General features: G+C 38.5%; 1 pseudogene; it reads left to right on the top strand.

The window, feature by feature from the left end:
• The first annotated feature begins 18,261 nt into the window (after positions 1 to 18,261).
• On the top strand, positions 18,262 to 19,631 carry LOC131506181 (heterogeneous nuclear ribonucleoprotein A1-like; annotated as a pseudogene).
• Positions 19,632 to 26,062: the final 6,431 nt, after the last annotated feature.

Genomic DNA, 26,062 nt, shown 5'->3' with positions numbered 1-26,062 from the left:
TTTATGCATACAATATAGGAATACTTACATATATAAAGAGACATTAATGAGCCTAGAGGGAAAAATAGACAGCAATAGTATAATAGCAGGAGACTTCAATGTCCCACTCACAACAATGCATAAGTTACCCAGACGAAAAATCAAGAAGGAAACATTGGATTTAAACATGTTACCTAGATATCCTTAACAGACTTTTATGGAATATTATATCCAAAGTAGAATATACATTCTTCTGAAGCACACATGGAATATTCTTCAGGATAGATCATATGTTACTCCACAAAACAAGTCTTAATAAATTTAAGAAGACTGAAATCATATCAAGCATATTTTCTGACCATAGTGAGATGAACTAGAAATCAATTACAAAAAGAAAACTGAACAATTCATAAAAATGTGGAAATTAAACTACATGCTACTTAACAACCAATGGTCAAAGAAGAGATAAAAAAATATCTTCAGACAAATGAAAATGGAAATACAACATTTCAAAACTTAAGGTATGCAGTAAAAGCTATTGTAACAGGAACGTTCATAGTGATAAATGACTTGGTTAAGAAACAAGAGAGATCTCTAATGACCAACCTAACTTTACACCTCAATGACCAGAAAAAGTACAAACTAAGCCTGAAGTTAATAAAAGGAAGGCAATAACAAAGATGAGAGAAAAAATAAATAAAATAGAGGTTGAAAAGACAATAGAAAAGATCAATGAAACTAAAGCCATTTGTTTTGAAAAGCTAAGCAGATAGACAAATTTTTACCAAGAAAAAAAAAAGAGTACTCAAATAAAATTATAAATGAAAGAGGAGATGTTACAACTAATACCACAGAAATACAAAAGATCATAAGAGAATACTACAAACAATTACATGCCAACAAATTGGACAACTTAGAAAAATGGATGCATTCCTTGAAACATAAACCTACCAAGACCAAATCATTAATAAAAAAATCTGAACAGACCAATAACTAGTAAAGAGATCAAATCCATAATAAAAAGTATTCCAACAATAGAAAAGCCCAGGAACAGATGGCTTCACTATAAATTCTATAAAATATTCAAAGAAAACTTAATATCAATTCTTCTCAAACTATTCTAAAACATAAATCAAACTATTCTAAACTATTCCAAAACATAGACCAAACATTTCCAAGCTCATTTTATAAGGTCAGCTCTACCCTGATATCAAAACCAGACAAGGGCACTGCTCAAAAAGAAAATCATAAGCCAAAATAGATAATAGAAATGCAATAAATGCATAAATGTAGACTCAAATATTTTCACAAAATGTTAGCAAGCCAACTGCAATAGCACATTAAAAGGATCATGCTCCATAATCAAGTGGGATTTATTTCAGGGATGCAAGGATGGTTAAACATCCTCAAATCAATCAATGTGACACACCACATTACAAAGTAAAGGTTAAAAATTATATGGTCATTTCAATAGATGCAGAAAAAGAATTTTTAAAATTCAACCTCCATTCATGTTAAAAATTCTCAAAAAACTGGGGCACCTGAGTGGCTCAGTCAGTTAAGTGTCTGACTTCAGCTCAGGTCATGATCTCAGGGTCCATAAGTTCGAGCCCCACATTGGGCTTTGTGCTGTCAGTTCAGAGCCTGGAGCTTGCTTTGGATTCTGTCTCCCTCTGTCTCTGCCCCTCCCCCGCTCACACTCTGTCTCTCAAAAAATGAATAAACATTAAAAAATTTTTTTAAAAATTCTCAAAAAACTGGGTACAAAGGGAATGTGCCTCAAGATAAAACAGATCATCTATGATAAGCCCACAGTTAACATCATACTCAGTAGTAAAAATTTGAGTTTCCTCTAAGATCAAGAAAAATGCAAGGATGCCCACTCTTGCCACTTTTATTCAACATAGCATTGGAAATCCTAGTTATAACAATTAGGCAAGAAAAAGATAATAAAAATATAAAATAAAAGACATCCAAAATTGGAAAGAAAGAGGTAAAACTGTCTCTATTTGCAGAAGACATATTTTGTATATAAAACCCTAAAGACTCCACCAAGAAAACTGTTGAAATTAATAAAATTTTAGAATAAAAAATTAATATATAAAAATAAGTTGCATTTCTATACACTGACAACAAACTATCAGAGAGAGAAATTAAGAAAACAGTCCCATTTACAATTTCATCAAAAAGAATAAAATACTTAGAATAAATTTCATCAAGGAGGTGAAAGATCAGTTTACTGAATACTTATAAGACAGTGTTGAAAGAAACTAAAGATGACACAAATAAATGAAAATATATTCCATACTTGTAGATTGGAAGAATACTGTTAAAATGCCCATACTATCCAAAGCCATTTATAGATTCATTACAACTTTTATCAAAATTCCATTGGCATTTTTCACAGAAATAGAAAAAACAATCCTAAAATTTGTATACAACCATAAAAGACCTTGAATAGCCAAAGCAGTCTTGAGAAGAAGGACAGAACTAGTAGAATCACACTTCCTAACTTAAAATTATATCACAAAATTATAATAATTCAAACAGTGTGGTGTTAGGATAAAAGTAGATATGTAGATCAAAGGAACAAAATAGAGAGCCCTAAAATCCATTTAAAATGGTCAATTAATTTATGACAAAGAAATCAAGAATATAATAGTGCTGGCAAAACTGGACAACCACATGAAAAAGAATGACATTAGACCTCTATCTTACATCATACAAGAAAATCAACTCAAACAGATCAAAGACTTGAACATAAGACCTAAAACTATAAAACTCATAGAAGAAAACATAGGAGGTAAGCTCCTTAACATTGATCTAGGCAATGATTCTTCTTACATATGACACCAAAAGTACAGGCAACAAAAGAAAAAATAAACAAGTAGGACATGAAATGGAAAATGCTCCTGCAGAGCAAAGGGAACCATTGACAAAATGGAAATACAATCTGCAGAATGGGAGAGAATATTTGCAAGTCATATAGCTATTAAGGGATAATATCCAAAATATATAAAGAGCCATAAGATTGAATGGCAAAAACAATATGATTTAAAAATGGACAGAGGAACTGGATAGACATTGTCCAAAGAAGACTTCAAAATAACCAATGGGTATGTGAAAAAGTTGTCAATGTTACTATCAGGGAAATGCAGGTATCACCTTACATCTATTAGAATGCCTATCATCAAAAAGACAAGAGAAATAAGTGTTGGCAAATATGTAAAAAAAAGGGAACCCTTGTGCAGTTTAGGTGAGAATGTAAATTGGTAGAGTCAGGAAAACTGAATGGAGACTGCTAAAAATTATAAATAGAATTACAATATGATTCATCAATTCCACTTCTAGGTATATATGTAAAGAAAATGATATCACTGTATCAAAGAGACATCTTCACTCTCATATTCATTGCAGCATTATTCACAATAACCAAGACATGGAAACAATCTAAGTGTCCATGAAAGGATGAATGGATAAAGGTGATGTGGAACACACACACACACACACACACCCCGAGGAATATTATTAAGCCATACAAGAGGGAAATTCTGCCTTTTGTAAAAACATGGATGGACCTGAAGGCATTATTCTAGGTGAAATAAGTCAGATAAAGACAAATACTATATGATCTCATTTATACATGGAATCCCAAAACACATATAGAAACAGAGAACAGATTGGTGGTTACCAGAGTTGGGGGGTGGGCACGGATAGGGTAAAAAAATGGGTGAAAGTTGGTCCAAAGTACAAACTTTCAGTTATAAGACAAATTTGCCCTAGGGATGTAACATATAATATGGTGACTACAATTAACAGTACTGTACTGCATATTTGAAACTTGCCAAGAAAGTAGATCTTAAAAGTTCTCATCACAGGAAAAAACTTGTAACTATGAGATGGTGGGTGTTAAACTTATTGTGGTAGTCATTTTGCACTACATATATATACACCAAATTATTGTTGTACACCTTAAACAAATATAAGGCTATAAGTCAACTATATCTCTCAATAGAACTGGAAAAAAAAAAGAAAAAAAAAGAAACTGGCACCCTGGGCTGCCATGGAGATACTCCATTCAGATCTCCTTTTGAGAAAGAATTTACTATGGACCTCTGAGGAGAGCAGTTGCTGACACCCTCTCTCTGCAGTGCCTTTGGGATCCAATCCAGTATCATAGTAGCTCCCAGCCAATGAGTTAACACAGTGATGGTACTAGGGCCTGTCTGGCCATTGCTGACCAACCAGAAACCTCTCTGGTGGGTAATCTTTGCTCCAGAGCCTCCTTGAGTTATTCAAGATATTGTCAGTTATATAACTGGGCCAAAACCTTTTCCTGCCCAATCCTGCATCTTTCCCTTTTATTTTTTATAGGTGCTTCTCTCCCCTTAAGTCTCTTACACTCCTAATTTGATGTCAGCATCTGTTTCCTGGAGGACTCAAACTAATACAATTGGTTGCAAGAGTGGTCTGAGACAGCAAGATAGGGTTGGGGGACTGGGCCATTCATTTACAGGTGGCAAAGAAGACCCCGTCCAGGATGTTATATGAGGCATGAATAACCTGTGGATTTGTGTGTGTGTATGTGGGGAGAGTGGAGGGACCAACAAAGCCCAAGGTCCAAGTATTACCTGCCACCTGATTTTGTTGCTGTTGTTTTAATTTGTATGGAAAAGTGTTTATTTTACCTTCAGTTTTTAAGAATATTAAAAAATATTAGACTTTTTAAAGAAGTCATTGATTTACAGAAAAAATAAGCAGAAAAACTCTTGTCCACCTTCCCCCACGGTTCCCTATTATTAACACCTTGCATTAGTGTAGTACATTTGTTACAATTGATGAGTACAATATTTTTAACTAAAGGCAGTAGTTTACATTATGGATCACCTTTTGTGTTGTACACAAATGGCTTTTATACACAATGGCTTCTGTACACAAATGGCTTTTGACAAATGTACAATGACATGTATCTATATTATAGTGTCATACAAAATCAATTCACTGTCGTAAAAATTCAAGCTCCACCTACTCATTCCTGAGTCCCTTGAAACCACTGACACTTTTACTGTCTCCATAGTTTTGCATTTCCAGAGTCATATAGTTGGAATCATACAAGCACCTGCTTTTTTTAAAGTTTTATTGGATCACAGCCATATGCATTCATTTATATATTGTGTATTTTTGGAGTATGGGAGTTGAGTAGTTGCTACAACTACCTAATAATAGACAAAATATTGTCTATTTCTCCTAATTTGCACTACAACAAAGGGGTTGAGTAGTTGCTACAAAGACTGTTTGGTCCACAAAACCAAAAAATATTTATTATCTGGCCATTTACAGGAAATTTGTTGAGCCCTGGTCTATGGAACAAGGTGGCAGCCCAATCACCAAAATTTTCTCCAATTGAGAGAAGATTCCAGTGAAGGAGAACTCCTCGGCCAAAGCAATCATTCAATCTCTTCAGAAGTATGAGTGAATGTGGAAGAACATGTAGACAAGGACAATAGAATTGGCTAGCTGGTAGTAAATTGCATTGATCCATTACAGAGAGATAATGAAAAGCTGAGGCAGTTAACAAACCTTTGAAGAGTAAGTGTGAATTCCAGAAAGCTTCTTTAAGAAGCTTCCAAAAAGCTCTTGTTCCCTGAAGAGCAAAAGAAATAGAAGACCAAACTCCAGATTAATAGTTGCTGTGATGCAAAATTGATTGAATGCACAACCGAGACAAGTCTCTTATACCAAGGTCAGGGCCTGGTTGGACAAACCTGGGATTCTTAGTATGGTATTGAATTATGTTACTTCCCATACTCCTCTGAATTGTTAGACTGCAGACAGGGCAAGCACACCCTTCTTTTCCTATGAAGAGATGGTCACCTCTTGTCCCACCTCCAACACCTCACTATAGTAGCCCCTTCCCTACAAGGCAACAGGGGTTCCACATAACATCTGACCCTGATTTTCTCTGGCATCTAGTCTGCTAGCTGGGGGTAAGCATAACCAGTCATGGAGATTACTGGGCCTGATAAGAAAAAGGAACCTTACCTCCGAGGACCTGTAAAGATTAGCCATCATGAGTTGGCAGGGGCCAGGATAGCACCTCTGGATTTGGATTTTGAGTGTACTTGATCAAGGGGACCAGACCATTAGACTAGATAATGGACAGATTATTGACTTGAGTCATTACCTTTGGATATTAGATTTAACATCCTGGCAAAGGCTTCAGGGGTTGGGGCAAATTTACTGCTAGGGAGACTCCCAGAAATCCAGAAATTGCAAGGGCCCATGCTGAGCCAAGTTGAAATAATTTCATTTCAATGATAAAAGAGGAAGGAAGTAAAAGTCTAAGGATATAGACACGCTGGATTAAATGTATCTTATGAATTATGTTCCATAGGGCAGCCCAAAACGCACCCATTCACCAAATCCATTAGGAATGCACTGGCAAGAGGGCACCAGCATTAGTAAGAAGTAGTCATCATAAGAAGTAGACAGTAGGAGGTGCAGTTAAGGGTGTTAGCTTTTTTCTAACGATGGGATGATAGGGTTCCTGAAGCAAAAGAGTCCAGGTGGTAGACTTCAACTACTAAAAGCCAGCATGTTATGATTATTATAATGCCAGGCCAGGCTAGAATGGCAGCCAGCAGGGAATGACCTTCAGAGCTAATAAAGATGTGTAATAGAACACACATCTGAAGAAGCAAACTACATGAGAGAATCAGTTAAGGGTACTGATTAATACTTATGATGAGAAGAATGAACAAATGGCTGAGAAGCCTAGGAGTAGTTATTTTAATAAAAAGTCATCATTTCTTACTCTGTCACCAGACTGAGCCAAAATTACTCTGCCAGTTGTTATTTGTCAGCCTTTATCATCTTGCCCAGGAATGGCATGATGGACACACAGGCAGAGGGTCCACAGTGGCAGAGATGGAGGCTAGGTTTGGGCCCAACAATGTGGATTCGCATTCAACAAGGCCAATCTAGCTATTGCTGCTTCTGAATGTCCAACATGCGCATAACAGAGACCAACACTGAGCCCTTGCCTGTGTGCCCTTTTCAAGGAGACCAACCAGCTATGTGGAGATTAAGTACATTGAGACACTTCCATCCCAGAAAGACTAGTGAATCAAACTCACAGGATTAGAAACTTCTGGTATGGATTTACCTTCTTTATAAGATGCCCTCAGAACCTTATTCAGTATCACTATCTAGAGGATTACAAAGCTTCTAATCCACACAACACAGCATCTGACCAAAGCCTCTCATTGTGGTCAAGGAGTTATGAGAGTAAGCCATGACCATAGGATTTCCTGGTGATATCACATACTGCACTACCCAGAATCATCTGGTCTCAGATGGTTTTGGAAAGGCTTGCTGAAGGCAAAGCTGAAGCTTGCATTCAGACAGGGTACAAACTTACAGAATGCATTGTGTGTACTATTGAGAAATTTCTAGATGGCAGAGTGACTCCAGTAGGGAGCACCTTTGGACCAGGAACCAGGTTGAGAAGCTGGAATGGCTTTGCTCACCATCATTCCCAATATCTCACTAGGGGAACATTGTATTTCTCATTCCCACAAAGATGGGCTCTATAGTATTAGACGTCCTGGTCTTCAAAGAAGAAACATTCTTGCCTGGTGACACAAAGGATCCCAATGAACTATAAACTATTAACTATGGTCACCACCAGGGGATGAAATTTCTCCTTGGAATTACTCTCCAGTTACCCACGGCAGTAGCTGGCTTGATAATATGCACATTAGTGGCTACTTTGTTTCCCCACTCTTCTATCAGGGTTCCTTCTAACTCTCAAATCAACTGTTTGCATTCATACCTCTTGGTCTACTTTTGAGGGAACCCAAACTAAGGCACAGGTCTAGGGAACATAAGAGATACTAATTCTTGCTCCTAATATTCTGTTTGACTAAAATCATTTTAAACCTAAACAAATCTAATAAATCTATACTATATGAACCCTGAAACAAGAATCCCCTAGTCACTGTTATTTACAAGTGGTTCTTCTTTGGAATACTAATGTGCAATAGTCAAAATAAGATGTCATTCAAGTGGTGCTTGATGATCTTACCTGATGGTACATAGATCATTCCACTGATGGTACAGAGGAACATAGGAGATTCAAACTCAAGACAATTGAAGTTTACAGAGGCCATTAACAAGATGGGATCCATAGCCAAGAATCTTTCTGCCCATAAGATGGGCTAAAGTAGTAGCTAGCTTGGAGCAAGGTTTATTCTTTACCACTTTTTGTGCATTGCATGGCCAAGGTGGGGAGAGACAAGCTCCTCTGCAACCCTCTGAAGCAGGGACTGAGTGGTGATAAAATTTTAATGAAGCCAGATAAATTAAGGGAAATACTGTGAAAATATTGAGGCTCTGGGACACCATTCAGACAGGAATAAGGTTGACAGTGTTAGAATGGAAGACAGCAAGGAAGCAGTCATACTCACAGGATGCTGCTGTAACCAAGTTTGTTATGGGAGTGGGTTAGTTATTCATTTTATGGACCACTACTCTTCAGTTTCCCATTTCAGTAAATGAGCTTATACTCTGCCGCACCAGCATCTCTTAAATCTATCTTTGTATTACAGAAGGGATAAGTCTCCCCTGAGGAAGTTGAAAAACAGCAAAAGCAGGATTTGAACCATGTCTTCAGGGATGATTACCTTTGCCCGGAATGATATTCTGTCATTCTCCTATAGGACAGAGGTCATGGAGATCACTGTCCAAGACCATTCTTGCCCAGAGCTGCAGGCCTGTGTCTGGGGGACATTTGGAGGAATAGGGAAGCTAGTGCTCAATTCTCCTCTGCTGTGTAATGGTGCCTCCCTTTACTAAATCCAAAAAATGAATTCTGAGCTCTCTGGTACCTTGCACAAAGGAGGAATTGAGAGAACTCCATGGTAGACCAAGTTGCTCTCTTTCCAGGATATGGGTGTATATAAGGAGAACCTCAAGCCACCTAGTTACTTTCTGGTGCCCTGCATCTAACTGGTTCAGGATACTTAAACTTTCAGGAATAGGAGATGCAGGATCATATTAATGCAGCTGGTAAAGAATGTTGTTGGAGGATTTTATGGTTTGCATATCACTCTCAAAACTGACTGCCCACTGTAATTTGTTCTTGTGGATGGAGGCAAATTAACATTCTCTGCATCCAATGTGCTTTAAACTATGCAGAATAAGTTTTGCCTGTGGCTAGATCTAAGCAACTTCCTTTATCTTTAAATACATGCTTAAATCTCTTGAAAGACAGTATTGTATAGAGGTGGGTAAAAGCAAGAGCTCTGCATTTAGATTGCACGAATTCAAATCCTAGCATCAACCTTTCCTATTGTGTGACCTTATGCAAATGACTTAAATTCTCAGTAATTTATTTGCCTGTAAGTAGAAATAATAATAACTTTCTATTTCTGTGTGACATTGTAAAGATTCAATGAGCTAATGCCTGTGCTTGGCCCTCTCTATATAAAAGGCACTATTCTAAGATTATAAAAATGACTCATAATTTTACTGTCTAACTGTCAAAGAAAAGCCCATTTAAAGAAAAACTGCCCCTCCACTGAGAAGAAGGCACATATGTCCAGGGCTTAGGGCCCAGCTGGAGTCTAGGCCAACGATCCCAGATCTCAGGTTGGGGCAGGATCACCTGCTTACAAGTCATGGGGAGTGAGAATCCACAGAGACTGTACCTACATGGTGCAGGCCTTCAACTCCTTTGTCCCATGAAACAACACAAATGCCTTTGGCTTTGACCCTGAAATTTTCTTCCCTGATGAATGAAGAAGGAGGCAGTTGAAACTCACTGCCTGGAGCAGGCCCTGGTGTTAGCATGGAAGTTCCAACCAGAACTCTGTAGGCTGTGTGAGGGAAAAGAGAGGAGCAGAAGGAACTAGTTGTTTCCACAAGCAGAAGCTTTATGGACACAAAAATCCGTGAGTATAATACTCTGTGAGTATAATAGCACCAAGTGGGAAGTCATAGGATGTCTGGGAAGTTGTCCACTGAAATGATTTTGGGTATGGTGGGAAGCCAATCTTCCAGGCCACATCCTGAGTGTTGACAAACTCTCTTCTCTCATGGACCTTCCCTATTAGTGCTTGACAACCCCCTCATATATGATGAACACCTTTTTCATGTTCTACTTTAGGGGTCCCAAACTCAGACATCCCTGGGGGCCTAGGAGTTAACATAAATGAGTGATGTCTCAGTGAGTAAGACTGAGGAGTTTGGGGGGGCAGGAATGACATGGTGAAAACATATCCTGTGTAAGGAAGCAACTGTTATTCCCTTTTATTGCATTGTTGCCAGGTGGGACTTCTCAAAAGAAGTCAGAGTTTCTGTAAAAACTTCAGATAAAAAAATAATAATCCTGCATGGGACAAACCAGCACATCTGTAGACCAGATCTGTCCCACTGACCATTATTGTGGACCTCTGTTCTGTTGTCTATAAAGTACATTCACATTCTTCTCCAATTTTCCCCAAAAGCCCTGGAGGTCTTTTCATTTTCCAGAGGAGGAAATGACTCTGAAGCGTGGTCTTATCATCATCACTCAGTTGTGGATGATACAGCTAGATCTCAGACCTGCTTTCCTCTGTAAATGAGTCCTTGTATTTTCAATCACACAATGTTCTTCTTCCCCCCATTTTTTAAAGTTTATTTATTTATTTTAAGAGAGAGAGAGAGAGAGAGAGACAAGGGCAGAGAGAGAGGAAGGGAGATAGATGCCCAAGGAGGCTTTGCACCATCAGTGCGGGGCCCAGTGTGGGGCTCCAACTCATGAACTGTGAGATCATGACCTGAGCTGACATTAAGAGTTGATGTTCAACTGAGCCACTCAGGCACCCACCCTTCTTCCCTTCTAATGGGAGTATGAAGTACTTGAGCTAAAAATAATATACTGAAAATTTGACAATGATTTTACAAAAGGCCTGTTTTTTTTAGGAGCAGTCAGTGCTACTCCAGTTAGAAATGGCTGAAAGAAATACTAGTGAAGAGAAGCTTTAAGGGCTTCCATGTGGGGGGAGTGGAGAATTTCTAGGAAAAGGAGGTTCTTAGGGATGTGGTGGGGGATTTAAAACATTTTAAACATTAAACATTTTTAAAAATTGTTTTCACTAAATGTGCAATAATTGAATAAATCCTGCAATTAAGACAAAGGTGGCCAGATTCTGGTACTGGTTTACAAATGGGCCACCCAAAGCAGGATTCGAACATGAGAGTAAGAACCATCCTTCATTTTTCTGCTTTGGGCAGTTACTCCCTGTGTCAGTTCAGGTCTCCAAGAATCAGATACCAGGATGGATTAGATATTCAAGATGTGGGGAGATGCCTATGTAAGGGAGAAAGGAGCAGGAGAAGGCAGAGGCAGACTTCTGACCACAGTGCAGATCTGACATTTGTGAAAGGAGAATGGGAAGGAAGGGCTGATTAGGAAGAGACTCACCCTTCATGCAGTGCAATTCTGAGAAAGATGTGACTAGGCATCTGGGAATCCGTGAGACAAAGTTGTCTGTTAGATGAAACCTGCATCTGGCAGGACTGTTTTAGCTAGAACTAATGTGGTCAATCATCAGCTGGGAGAGCCCCAGTCCCACCAGCCTCTGACTGAATGCCACAGTGGGGCCAGAAGGCAGAAGCTGGGGTTGCCAGTCAACTATGCTCCCTGCAGCTGGTTTCTTAGTGGAACATCTGAGCGGGACATCTCCATATCCACCACCCTCTCCTTGCTTAGATACAACACAGGAGACCTCACAACAGAGCTAGAGCTTATCTAGGTGAGTGAAGGGTTTTGGTAGAAACTAACGAATTCTTTTCTTTCCTGCCTGAGTTCTTAAACAATATAAACACAAGATGAAAATCAGTAAATGGTAGATAAAATACTGTCTTTCCTACTGATAAATATCTGCAGGCCAGTGGCCTTCTCAAAACCAAGCCCCAGGATTAAACACTTAGCCAGTCCCTCCACACTGACCTCTAGAGGACTCTACATCATTATCTGTCTCTGGAAAACTTACAGCATGTAGGAATGGGGAGAAAGCATGTTTCCTTTGTGCAGCCTCACTCCCAAAAGGAAAGAGGAACGAGCTGCACTACACATCCCAGTTTACCCTTTCAGGGAGGAGGAAAGGATTGATGAGAGGAAAGCCAAGAGTTATCTAAAAGGAAACACTAGAAATGAGGAAGAACCATTTTTCTTTTTTTTAACTAATTTTTTTTAATATGATTTATTGTCAAGTTGGCTAACATACAGTGTATACAGTGTGCTCTTAGTTTTGGGTGTAGATTCCCATGATTCATTGCTTACATACAACACCCTTTTCCTCTTTCCTTCTGGTTCTAGCTTGAGTCCTCTCCATACGGTTGAAGACTTGAGTGCAAGAGGTTCATTTGTGGTCTCAGTGGGAAAAACTGAAGGAGCTGGGAGAGCAACATGGGTAAGAAGGTTACTCTTTCTAGAAACAGATTCTAGGCAGAGTTTGGGGTACAGATATTTTTTAGGTATCAACACCTGTGAAAGGAGGGAGGAGGAATCGGGATTGGGTATCCTGTACTATGATGCAGACTGGAAAATCCTCAACCAGGCTGGCAGGGGCCTCTGGAGCAAATATTGCTCATCAGCATCATCCTACAAGGGACACAGATAGCCAAACCGTTGAATCTTAATCTTACATAGTCACCAGATGTGGGCTGTCCAAAAACCTGACCTCAGGTAAGATCACTCTAAAATTAAGGTAGACCCAGGGGCGCCTGGGTGGTGCAGTCGGTTAAGCGTCCGACTTCAGCCAGGTCACTATCTCGCGGTCTGTGAGTTCGAGACCCGCGTCAGGCTCTGGGCTGATGGCTCAGAGCCTGGAGCCTGTTTCCGATTCTGTGTCTCCCTCTCTCTCTGCCCCTCCCCCATTCATGCTCTGTCTCTCTCTGTCCCAAAAATAAATAAAAAACGTTGAAAAAAAAATTTAAAAAAAAAAAATAAAAAATAAAAAATAAAATAAAATTAAGGTAGACCCTGAAGGAGCTGACATCTGGAGCTTCTGGGCACATTCTCTGAATGGGGATAGTACATCTTCTGTCTACTATAGGAAGAAAGCCAATACAGAATGTTGAGCAGGATACTTCTGTGGGAAAGTAAGTCTCAGTTTTCTTGGGGAATCTCTGAGAATCCACTGAGAATATGCCTCAAGACTGTCCTATTAAGGGATGGGGAGGCTGAAGTATTTATCCAGTAATCTCTACCTGCCATTGATTGGGGGATACTCCTAGCAGCATTTAATGCCAAGCACCACCAGGCAAATGCCTTTAGCACCAAAGAAAATCCTTAGGCAGAGAAGCTCAGATAGATGCTTGAGGTGGAAGGTTGTCCATTGCAGCTGCAGACCAGTTCAGAAATGACCAGGGATGTGTAGAGTGGGATCAATAGCATCTGCCACACCCCTGAATTTGCCTAGGAATGTCATCTGTTTAAAGGTAAAGTAAGTAGCAATTCTGAGTTTCTGCTGCACTTTTAGATTGTGACCAGCAGGTAAATAATTCTGTGATTGGTCTAGTTCTAGCAAATGTGAGCTTCAGTCTTCTCTCTGGGAGCAGAGAATGAATAGAGTATGGATGATGACTGTAGGGCTATAAGCAATGTGAGACATTAACCCATAGAGGCAGGAACTGGTGTAATTCAGGTTGCATTTAGAATAATCTTTGATTCTCAGTAGGGATATAGAGCCTACTTTGTAAATAGGCTGGCAATGTTTGGCAGTGGGAGGTGTTTGAGCCTCTTTCTAGTCATCCAGTATTTCAATATTAACCATTCTGCACCACACACAGTGGGGAAATCTTGAAAAGTACAAGGGCACTTGCAGTGCCCTAGTTTACTGGGGGTTGTCCTGCTGAAGCCCACCTCCAACCTCCCCACCTCTGGTATGATCTACAGAAATCTACACAAATGAATCCCTAAAAACAGATTTCTAGAAGCTGAGCTACTTGTATGGTCTGCCACTCCTAAGTCTAAGACTCTAGAATTTCTACCCTCGTTTAATATGAATCTAATAATTGCTGTCCTAAAGCTGATGCCAGAAAGACTGTTGTTTTCCCTAGTGTTTACAAGGGAGCTATTCCCCTCTTGGGTGTAATCAGGATGCCATGGGTCCAGTGAAGAGGGAGACTTAAAGAGTTGGCTGGGAGAAAGCAGATTGCTAGAAGTACTTCTGTGTTTTGTCCGGAAAGCAATGGCGTCTGGACTATTCTCCAGTGTTCCTCTGTCCTGAAGGGTTAATGTACAAACCATCTGTTCTCTCCCTCAGATAGCCTGTGCTGTGTAGGAAGCTGACTCTTCCTCCTCCTTCATGAAAAGAACATGGGTCAATTTGTAATTACTTCTCCCTTTTTGGACTATACACTTCCAGTAGTCTGTGTGATACAATTTGGCTAGGAGTCAAGATAATTACAATTTGCCACTATTTTTGTCCTTAAGAGATTGTAATTACATAACAAAATGAATTTAGTGAAGACAGTAGTGTCTTGTCACTATGCCTAGGAGTATGACAAATAAAAACATCAGTACATGACTCCCCAGCTTATTTACCTCCCCAACTTGTGAACAGAATTCTGCCGATGTCCAGTGAGCTCTAACATCCCACCTACCTCAACCTGTCCAAAAGTACCTGGATCCATCAGCAAGCCCTGTGGAATTTAACTCTAAACTCTGGAATCAACCCATTCCTACCTCTTCATTACCACCCTTTTTACTTTCATCTCTTTGTAAATGGGCTCCGTGCATCCATTATTGTTCCTTTCATATAATTTTATTCAAAGCAGCCAGCATAATTTTTTTAGACATTTAGATTTATTCATGCTATCCCTCTATTTAAAACATATCTTGACTTCCCATTGCCCTTAGAATTAAATGCAAGCTTTTTAGGTATCACAAAACCCCACGCCATCCAGCTCCTACCTACTTCTCCACTTTGTCTCATTTTATTTCCCCTCCTTCACTGAATTGTAGCCACAATGAACTTAGACTTAAATGGGATTCTCCTGAAAGCAGACTCTAAGACAAGGATTTCTATGTTTTAGTTTATAGACTAATATGAATGTTCTGCCAACTGTTAAATATATCCATATCAATTATGCACTCAGGGGCCAGGGAACTGACCACAAGATAGTTTTATGGACTAACTGGACCAACTATGAAATAGATGTGACATTTTGAGTCCCCTGATGTCACTGTACTAAAACCCTGCATTCAGTGACTTTCAAAGTATCTGGGTATTCCTTTTTGACCAGTGTATAGTTACTTTGATAAATAGCCATAGGAAACTTTGGGGAAGAATTGGAAGAATCATTACTATATGTACTTGCTGTGGTGTTTCAAGTTCTTTGCTCCAGGATACTTGGCCTTTTCTTCAGTGATTCAACTTGTGTCTGAGAAATGATTGGGGTCTGGAACACTGATAAGGAATTGTGATTTTTCACTGTGACAACTGACACCAGATTTCTTTTTGTCTGCTTTTGGTATTTTCTTTGAGGCAGGTAGTGTTTATATATGTCAAGTAATATTCATGTTGGCTGCCTATCTATTTTTCCAAAAGAACATTATTGCCATTTGTCCTTGCAGGTAAGAGCTTCAAGTTGCCATTTTTGAGCCATTCTGTTCTTTATAGCAATTATTTCCACCTTGCATCTCATGACTAAATAACATCATTTGGCCTCTGATATTTCCAGAAGCCATTTATCTCTTTTGACCCTATGGAGCCCAATTCTAGAGTAACTTTCCCTACCATCAGCTGTCACCTACAGAGGATGTTTACCACTGTTTGTGTCTTTATGATGCCAGAGGACCCCTCACTGAGATGCCTTATTTTTGTAAGATGCCTTATTTTCCCCCTCATGGAACATGGTCTTTAATCTGATGGGTTTTCTGATCTTCTATGATAGTTCTTTACTAGCATGCTCATCTAAGACTTTTGACTCCTTCCTAGAAGTAGTCTGGTGTCTCTACTTCAATTACTTTGGCCATCACTATTTTCAAGCTTCCATAAGCCATTGAAGCAGTGAATTCAGATTTAGAGTTTAGGGAAGGATATGTAGAACTGGTCCTGAGTCATATCCACTCATACTCAGTCTTCCTGTCTTTTCCCTGGAGAGTCCAATTCCAGCATCCCCCAGGTTCACTCCCAGCCATATTCTCTCCATTCCTGTCAGTACATATTAACCAGGTTCCAAAACTGTTTTGGTGATTTTTTTCTATGAAAGCATGGATGGTACTTCCTTAATTGGGTCATGGTGGCTCTTGATCCTCACTATTGGTCTAGAAGCCATGAGGAAAGATGAGGTCATATATTTAGAAGGGAAAACAACATCTTGCAAGGCTTTGGCCTCAGGTGAGACCTTTGCATGTTTCCAAGTAGTAGGAGGTGGCATTAGCAAGGAGATATGGGGCATTTCTGTAATCTCCAGAGTGTTCAAGGGAATGTGGACATTTAGACTTCTTAAGTGTGTTCCTTTATGTGTTTCTAACACAGGCCTTTATTCACAGGGCCAAACTTTAACATAGATTTACTGAGAATGAGAATTCAGCCTTATTTATAATTCTGCTATTATAAAACCAAGTACTGAGATTGATTTTCAGCATAGTCTGCCCTTAAGCTGCAGGAAATTAGCTATTTCAATGCTGCTGGGAGGCTCTCAAGCTTTTATATTGTGACTGAATTGGTAGTTAGCTAACCTGAACCTGTCATTTTCTTCCTTAAGAGCATCATTGGTGCTTAGTAACCAACCAGCTCCATGGTTCCTAAACTTATAATTGTCCTTATATCTCTGTAAATTGCATAAGCTGGTGCATTCCCTTCTACTTCTATCCCAGCCCAACTCACCACAGATGAGAGCCTTAGTAATGCTAAGCACACTCATCCCATTTAAGATAAGGAATGAGGTTAAAAATCAAAGGCAAAACTATCTAAATCTGTACTTTACTTTTAATTTTATAGGTTTAGAAACTGAGGCACAAAGTGATCAAAGTTATCCTCCAGGTAGTTAGTAGCAGAGCTTAGCCTAAAGTAAGTCCCTTGACTTACTCTAGCAGTCCTTCTGGCAGTCCAAGTAGAATATAAATTTCCCATTTTTGTCATACAGATCATTTCTTGAAAGTATTTCTAAGTGGTATTCTTGTTGCTCTTGGTGCTCCACTCAGATCTCTTCTACCAGCTGGTGCACTCATGCCCCAGATGTTCTAAATGTTATCTAGTAACAACTCATGCTGCTCCTTCTCCAGAGAGGTAGCTCTTGGCCAAAGGAGGAGGAGGAGGAGAAGGAGAAGGAGAAGAAGGAGAAGAGGAAGAAGAAAACAACCTGTGGGAGGTTGCACTACACCTCACCTCTTTCCTCTCACCTGCTCACCTGGGCCAGACCTTGGCCATTAAGTGGCTCAAGGCATAAGGGGCCAGGCCCCTTTGAGGTACAACTACTTTTATTGTACAATTTATGTTTCAGAATTATCATGTAATCAGACTAAAGTGAATACATTTTTGTTTAGCCTTTTCATCTGTTCTATCCTGCCTCCCTCATTCTCTTTTTCCTAAGAATATTCACCCAATTAATCACTTAAGAATATCCATCTTAGATTTCTAGGGAACTCCAAATAAGACAGCTGGTAAAAGAAGAAGTCTCTAAGGATGGATTCTGAAGTTAGATTTCTCACCAGCTGTGTGGCCATGATTATGTAAAGTAATGATAGCCCCTGGCATGCTGGAACTATGTGATTGCTAAAACTAACTGAAATGAAGTACAGGTAGAAGATAAAGGTCTCGTTGGTACAGTGCCTTGGACACTTGGGAAGTATGGTAGAGGGAACAAGAAATATCCATTCCACAATTCTTATAGTTACTAACGTGCTATTGATGTATTAAAGAGAGAAGATTACACTTAGGTATATTAACCAATGATTTAAATCAAGGTTTAAGAGTCAGATGTCTTCTTTGACAATATTTTTAAAGACCCACATCTGGCATAGTGGTGGGAAATATGGTGGAGTAGGAAGATCCTGAGCTCACCTCCTCCCATGAATATACCAAGGCTGTAACTCCATGTAGAACAACTGTCCCTAGATAGTGACGTGAAGGCTAGCAGATTTCCATAGCTAAAGATTTAAAGAAAAATACACACTGAGAAGTGTAGGAAGGGCAGAATGTCCTCTCATCAGGAAGCAAACCCTCAGTGTGAAAACCCACAAGTGGGAGGGATATCACATTTACAGAGGTCTTCCCTGAAAAAGGAAGGTTTCAAACCCGATATGAGATAATCCATGCTCTGGGAAGACAAGCCTCCATAATGTCTGTTTTTCAAAATTAACAGAGCTTAATTCTGGGAGGGCCTGAGGGCTATAGGAAATAAAGACTCCACTCTTAAAGGGCCTACCCATAATCTCACACTCTCTGAAATTTAGAAGAGGCAGCAATTTAAAAAGGACCTGGGGCTTTCTGCCTGTGGACACCACTGAGTAAGCATCATTAAAGCCTCCCCTCCCACCACGTCTAAGTTGGAGTCTCCCAAAGAGCCTGAACAGTTGTGGAAGCTTTTCATCGGAGGTTTGAGCTTTGAAACAACTGATGAGAGTCTGAGGAGCCATTTTGAACAATGGGGAATGCTTAAGGACTGTGTGGTGATGAGAGATTTGAACACCAAGCACTCCAGAGGCTTTGGATTTGTCACCTATGCCACTGTGGAAGAGGTGGATGTAGCCATGAATGCCAGGCCACACAAGGTGGATGGAAGAGTTGTAGAACCAAAGAGTGCTGTCTCAAGAGAAGATTCTCAAAGACCTGGTGCCCACTTAACCGTGAAAAAGATTTTTGTCGGTGGCATTAAAGAAGACACTGAAGAATGCCATCTAAGAGATTTTTTTGAATAGTATGGGAAAATTGAAGTGATTGAAATCATGACTGACCGAGGCAGTGGCAAAAAGAGAGGCTTTGCTTTTGTAACATTTGACAACCACGACTCTGTAGACAAGATTGTCATTCAAAAATACCATACTGTGAATGGCCACAACTGTGAAGTAAGGAAAGCTTTATCTAAGCAAGAGATGGCTAGTGCTTCCTCCAGCCAAAGAGGTCAAACTTTGGCAGTGGTCATGGAGGTGGTTTTGGGGGGAATGACAACTTTGGCTGTGGAGGAAACTTCAGTGCCACTGTTGGTGGCAGTCAAGGTGGTGGTGGATACGGTGGCAGTGGGGATGGCTATGATGGATTTGGTAACAATGGAAGCAACTTTGGAGGTGGTGGAAGCTATAATGATTTTGGCAATTACAAAAATTAATCTTCAAATTTTGGACCCATGAAAAGAGGAAATTTTGGAGGCAGAAGCTCTGGCCCCTATGGTGGCAGACGCCAATATTTTGCCAAACCACGAAACTAAGGTGGCTATGGCAGTTCCAGCAGCAGCTGTAGCTATGGCAGTGGCAGAAGGTTTTAATTACTGCCAGGAAACAAAGCTTAGCAGGAGAGGAGAGCCAGAGAAGTGACAGGAAAGCTATAGGTTACAACAGATTTGTGAACTCAGCCAAGCACAGTGGTGGCAGGGCCTAGCTGCTACAAAGAAGACATGTTTTAGACAATACTCATGTGTATGGGCAAAAACCTCGAGGACAGGTTATTTTCATTTCTGTTCTGTGGAAACTGTAAAGCATTCCAACAAAGGGTTTTAATGTAGATTTTTTTTTTTGCACCCATGCTGTTGATTGCTAAATGTAATAGTCTGATCATTATGCTGGATAAATGTGTCTTTAAAAAAGAAATGCACCTGGGCCATAGATGAAAGAGATTTATTGATTAATTTTAGGGTGTGTGCCAGAGGGGCAGGGATCTGGAGGAACTTTCTCTGGGAATGTAAGCACAGGTGGGCTTGCCTTCTTTCAGCCTAGGTCATTCAGTTCTGACATTATCTACCTTGCTAACACTGCTTGCCTTGACCCAGCATTCCCATGTAGATTTGTTCCACCCAATCTGCTGACCCCTACAGGCACCCCTCCAAAGAGGCTACCACATGCCACATCTGGTGGGCAACCTCAGCTGGGACTGGTGCCCCTCAAGTGACTCTTGTCCTGGAAAGGGTAGGCCAGCCTAGCCTACCAGCACACCCACAGCAGCTACTGGGCTTCACAGCCAGCCACACCTGGGGCTAACCCCACTGACCATTATACCAGCAGCAGTTGCAACTGGGCCTGTCAGCTTGCCATTCTGGGGCTCATACTTACCCACCAGTGCCCCTGTAGCAGTTGCAGCTGGACATTGCATCCAGCCAGCCCAAAGGCCTGTCCCACCCACCATCACACCCACAGCAGTTGCAGCTCAATCATAACAGAAGGCCACAAACAGCTCACACAAGGCAAACCCCTAGGGCACCTAGTTCTGGTAAGAAGGAATATTGCATTTCTGGGCCCACAGAATGCCATCTACATAAGATCATAACCTCTAAGACCAAGAGATGGAGCTGACCTACCTAATATTTAGAAAAAAACAGACAGTCAGACAACATAAGGAGACAGAGGAATTCCAAATAAAAGAATATGAGAAAAACTCAAAAAAAGAATGAAATGAAACAGAGATAAGCAATCTACCTGCTAAAGAGTTCAAAGTAATGGTCATAAAGATGTTCATCAAATTTTGGAAAGAGTAAATGAAGTGAGAACTTCAACAATGAGATAGAAAATATAAAAAGAACCCAAAAGAGTTAAAGAATACAAGGACTACAATGAAAAATACACTAGAGGGAATCAACAGAAGATTAGAGGATGTAAAAAGATGGATCAATGATCTGAAAGAAGGGCAGTGGAAAACATCCACTGATAAGCAAAAAGAAAAAAATGAGGAGAGGTTAAGGGCCTCTAAGACATAAGTGATACTAACATTTGCATTATAAGGGTCCCAGAAGGTGAAAAGAGAAAGAGCAGAAAACTTATTTGAACAAATAGCTGAAAACTTTCCAAACTTGGGGAAGGAAACATACATCCTAGTCCAGAAAGTGAGAGATCCACAAACAAGATGAACCCAAAGGGATCTACACAAAGACACATAATTAAAATGTCAAAAATTAAAGATAATCTTAAAAGCAGCAAGAGAAAAGACACTAGATACCTACAAGATACACCCATAAAACTATCAGCTGATTTTTCAGCATTTTTCATGTCAGACCAAAAGAGAGTGGCATAATATATTTAAAGTGCCAAAAGGAAAAAAACAAACCTACAGCTGAGAATACTGTACCCAGAAATGTTATTCTGAATGAAGGAGAGATTAATTCCCTTGACAAACAAAAATTAAAGGAATTCATCACCACTAAACTGGCATTACAAGAAATGTTTAAGGGACTTCTTCAAGCAGAAAAGTTCATAACTACAGGTAAAGCAAACCTAAAGGTAGTAAATTAATCACTTATGCCTAGTATAAAGGTTAAAAAAACAAGTAGTAAAATCAACTATATCAACAATAAATATTAAGGGACAAAAAAATAAAAATATGTAAAATATGACATTAAATACATAAAATGTGGGTGCAGGGGAGTAAAATGTAGTGCTTTTAAAATGTGTTTGAACTTAAGAAACGCTTAACTTAAAGTAGATTGGTGTATACTTAGGGGATATATATAAACCTCATGGTAACCACAAACCAAAAACCTGTTACAGATGCACAAAAAATGACAAAGGAATCCAAACATAACAATAAAGAAAATTGTCAAATCTCAAGGGAAGAAAGCAAAAGAAGGAGGGCACAGAGAAGTGCAAAAAATAGCTAGAAAACAAACAAAATGGCAATAAGTACATAACTACCAATAATTACTGTAAATGTAAAAAGACTACATTCCAATAAAAAGGCATAGGTGATTGAATGGATAAAAAAATAAGACCCATTTATATGATGCCTACAAAACACTCCAGATTTAAAGACAGACTGAAAGTGAAAGGATGGAAAAAGATATCCTATGCAAATGGAAACAAACATAAAGCTGGAATAGCAATACTTATATCACACAAAATAGACTTAGAAAAGACTGTAATGAGAGACAAAGAAGGGCATATATAATGATAAAGAGGCCAATTCCACAAGGAGATATAACAATTGAAAATATATATGCACCAAACATAGGAGGACCTAAATATATAAAGCATATATTAATAAATATAAAGGAAGAAATTTACAGTAATACAATAGTTGGGACTTTAACACCCTATTTACATCAATGAATAGATCAATAAAGAAACAGTGACTTTGAACACACTAGACTAGGTGGTCTTAACAGATATGTATAGAACATTATATCCAAAAATAACAAAATATTCAAGTACAAATTGAACATTCTCCAGGTTATATCACATGTCATAATAAACTTAAGAAGATTGAAATCATATCAAGAAATTCTTTTGACCACAACAGTATAAAACCAGAAATCAATCACAAGAAAAGTGGAAAAAACACAAACAAATGGAAGATAAATAACATGCTACTAAACAATGGGTCAATGAAGAAATCAAAGAGGAAATTTAAAAATACCTTGAGACAAAAGAAAATGGAAACACAATGATCCAAAATTTGGGGGATGCAGCAAAAACTTTCATTATTATTATTATTTATGAATGAGAGAGACAGCACAAGCAAGAGAGGGACAGAGAGTGAGACAGAATCTCAGGCAGGCTCCATGCTGTTAGCACAGAGCCAGACATGGGGCTTGAACTCACAAGCCAGGAGATCATGACCTGAACCAAAATCCAGAGCCACTTAACTGACTGAGCCACCTAGGTGCCCCTCTTTCTAAGAGGAAAGTTTATAATGATACAGGCTTACCTCAAGAAGTAGGTAAATCTCAGTCTAACCTTACAACCAAAGGAACTATAAAAAGAAGAACAAACAAAGCCCAAAGAATGAAGTAAGGAAACAATAAAGATCAGAGTGGAAATAAGTGAAATAGAGACAGACAGACAGAAAGACAGAAGAAAGAAAAAAAAAATCTATACACTAAGAGCTGTTCTTTGAAAAGATAAATAAAATTGATAAACTTTTAACCAGACTCATTGAAAAAAAAAAAAGAGTGAGGATTTAAAAGAATAAAATCAGCAATTAAAGAAGGGAAGTTACTGGGGCGCCTGGGTGGCTCGGTCGGTTAAGCGTCTGACTCCGGCTCAGGTCATGATCTCACGGTCCGTTGGGTTCGAGCCCCGCATCGGGCTCTGTGCTGACAGCTCAGAGCCTGGAGCCTGCTTCAGATCCTGTGTCTCCCTCTCTCTGTGACCCTCCCCCATTCATGCTCTGTCTCTCTCTGTCTCAAAAATAAATAAACGTTAAAAAAATTTTTTTAAAAAAAAAGAAGGGAAGTTACAACCAACACCACAGAAATACAAAGGTTTACAGAAGACAACTACGAATATATATATATATATATATATATATATATATATGCCAACAAATTGGACAACCTAGAAAAATAATAAATTCCTAAGAATATCAGCTTCTGGGCAATGCACCCCAATATATATGGTAGCACTATCAACAATAGCCAAAATATGGAAAGAGCCCAAATGTCCATCGATGGATGAATACAGAAGATGTAGTATATATATACAATGGAGTATTACTTGGCAATCAAAAAGAATGAAATCTTGCCATTTGTAATTACCCAATAGAGGGTATTATGCCAAGTGAAATTAGTCATAGAAAGACAAATATCATATGCCTTCACTCATATGAGGACTCTAAGACACAGAACAGATGAACACAAGGGAAGGAAAGCAAAAAAAAAATATAAAAACAAGGAGGGGGACAAAACATGAGACTCTTAAATATGGAGAACAAACAGGATTACTGGAGGGGATGTGGGAGTGGGGATGGGCTAAATGGGTAAGTGGCATTAAGGAATCTACTCCTGAAATCATTGTTGCATTATGCCAACTAACTTGGATGTAAATTAAAGAATAAATTAAAAAAAAATAAACATTAAAATGTTTTTTAAAAAAGAGAGAAAAAAAGAAACTCCTGAATTTTGTGCACAGAATAATTGGAGGGTTGGGAAAGGCCAAAATGTCAGACAAAGAGAGACATGATTGAGCAAAGTGTTATGTTATATTGATGAAATATTATGCAGGTATTAAAATGATAACCATGAAAACTAAAATTAAAAAAAAGAATATACAGCTTCTAAGACTAAATCAGGAAGAAATGTAAAATGTGAAAAGACTGATTAGTAGTAATAAAATTGAATAAATAATTTAAAACACTCCCAATAAACCAAATTCCAGGACTGGATAGCTTCACAGATGAATCCTACCAAACATTTAAAGAAAAGTTATTAATACCTATCATTCTCAACTGTACCAAAAAAGCTTCCAAATTCATTTTACAAGGTCAGCATGACCTTGATATCAAAACCAGATAAAGACACTGCAAAAAAAAAATAATGCAAGCCAATATCACTGATGAACAGAGATGCAAAACTCCTCAGCAAAATATTAGCATATTGAATTCAACAATATATAAAATGGATTATTTACCATGATCAAATGGGATTTATTCCAGGGATGCAGTAATAGTTCAATATGTACAAATCTATCAATGTGATTATACTATTTTAACAAAAATAATCATTATATAATCATCTCATGAGGTGCAGAAAAAGCATTTGACACAATACAACCTTCATTCATAATAGAAACTCTCAGCAAAGTGGGTATAGACGGACCATACCTTAACATAATAAAGGCCATATATGACAAACTCACAACTAACATCATACTCAATGGTAAAAAGCTAAAAGCTTTACCTCTAAGATCAGAAACAAGAAAAGGATACCCATTCTCAACACTCTTATTCAACAACATACTGGAAGTTCTAGTCACATCAATCAGACAAGAAATAGATATAAAGTAGCCAAATTTGTAAGGAAATTGTAAAACTGTCATGATTTGCAGATTACATGATACTATATAGGAAACCCTAAAGATTCCAGCAAAAAACTATTAGAAATGATAAATGAATTCAGTAAAGTTGCAGGATACAAAATATACAGAAATATGTTGCATTTCTATAGACTAATAACAAAGTACCACAAAGAGAAACTAAGAAAACAATCCCATCTACAATTGCATCAAAAAGAAGAAAACACCTAAGATAAATTTAACCAAAGAGGTGAAAGACCTGTACTCTGAAAACTACAAGACATTAATGAAAGAAATTGAAGATGATACAAATGAATGGAATGATATATCACCCTCATGGATTGGAAAATTAATATTGTTAAAATTACCATCCTACCCAAGGCAATTTACATATTCAATCCAGTCTCTACCAAAATACCATTTTTCACAGAGCTAGAACAAATAATCCTAAAATTTATATGGAACCACAAAAGACCTTGAATAGCCAAAGCAATCTTGAGAAAGAAGAACCAAGCTGGAGGTATCACAATTCCAGGTTTCAAACTTTACTACAAAGCTATAGTAATCAAAACAGTCTGATATTAGAACAAAAATAGACACAGATCAATCAAACAGAATAGAGAGCCCAGAATTAAACTCACACTTATATTATCAACTAATCTATGAAAAAGGAGGTAAGAATATATAATGGAGAAAAGAGTCTCTTCAACAAATGGTGTTAGGAAAACTGGACAGTTGCCTGAAATAGAATGAAACTAGACAGCTTTTTTATACCACATACAAAAATAAACTCAATATGGATTAAATACCTGAACATAAGATCTGAAACCATAAAACTCCTAAAAGAAAATATAATCCTGGACATGAGTCTTGGCAATAATTTTTGGATATCTCTTTTCAGGCAAGGGCAACAAAAGAAAAATGAACAATTAAGACCACATCATAGCTTTTGCACATTGAAGGAAACCATTTACAAAATGAAAGGCAACCTACTGAATGAGAGAAGATATTTGAAAATGATAGGACCAAGGCATATAAAAACTCATACAACTTAACACCAAAAACCCCTCAATAATATGATTGATAGATTGATATTTTCAACATTTATTTATTTTTGAGAGAGCGAGAAACAAAGTGTGAGCAGGGGAAGGG

Source organism: Neofelis nebulosa, chromosome 3 (assembly GCF_028018385.1).
Source record: "Neofelis nebulosa isolate mNeoNeb1 chromosome 3, mNeoNeb1.pri, whole genome shotgun sequence".
NCBI lineage: Eukaryota > Metazoa > Chordata > Mammalia > Carnivora > Felidae > Neofelis > Neofelis nebulosa.
Note: the sequence above shows the minus strand (reverse complement) of the source record. Positions and strands in the feature narration are given on the sequence as shown.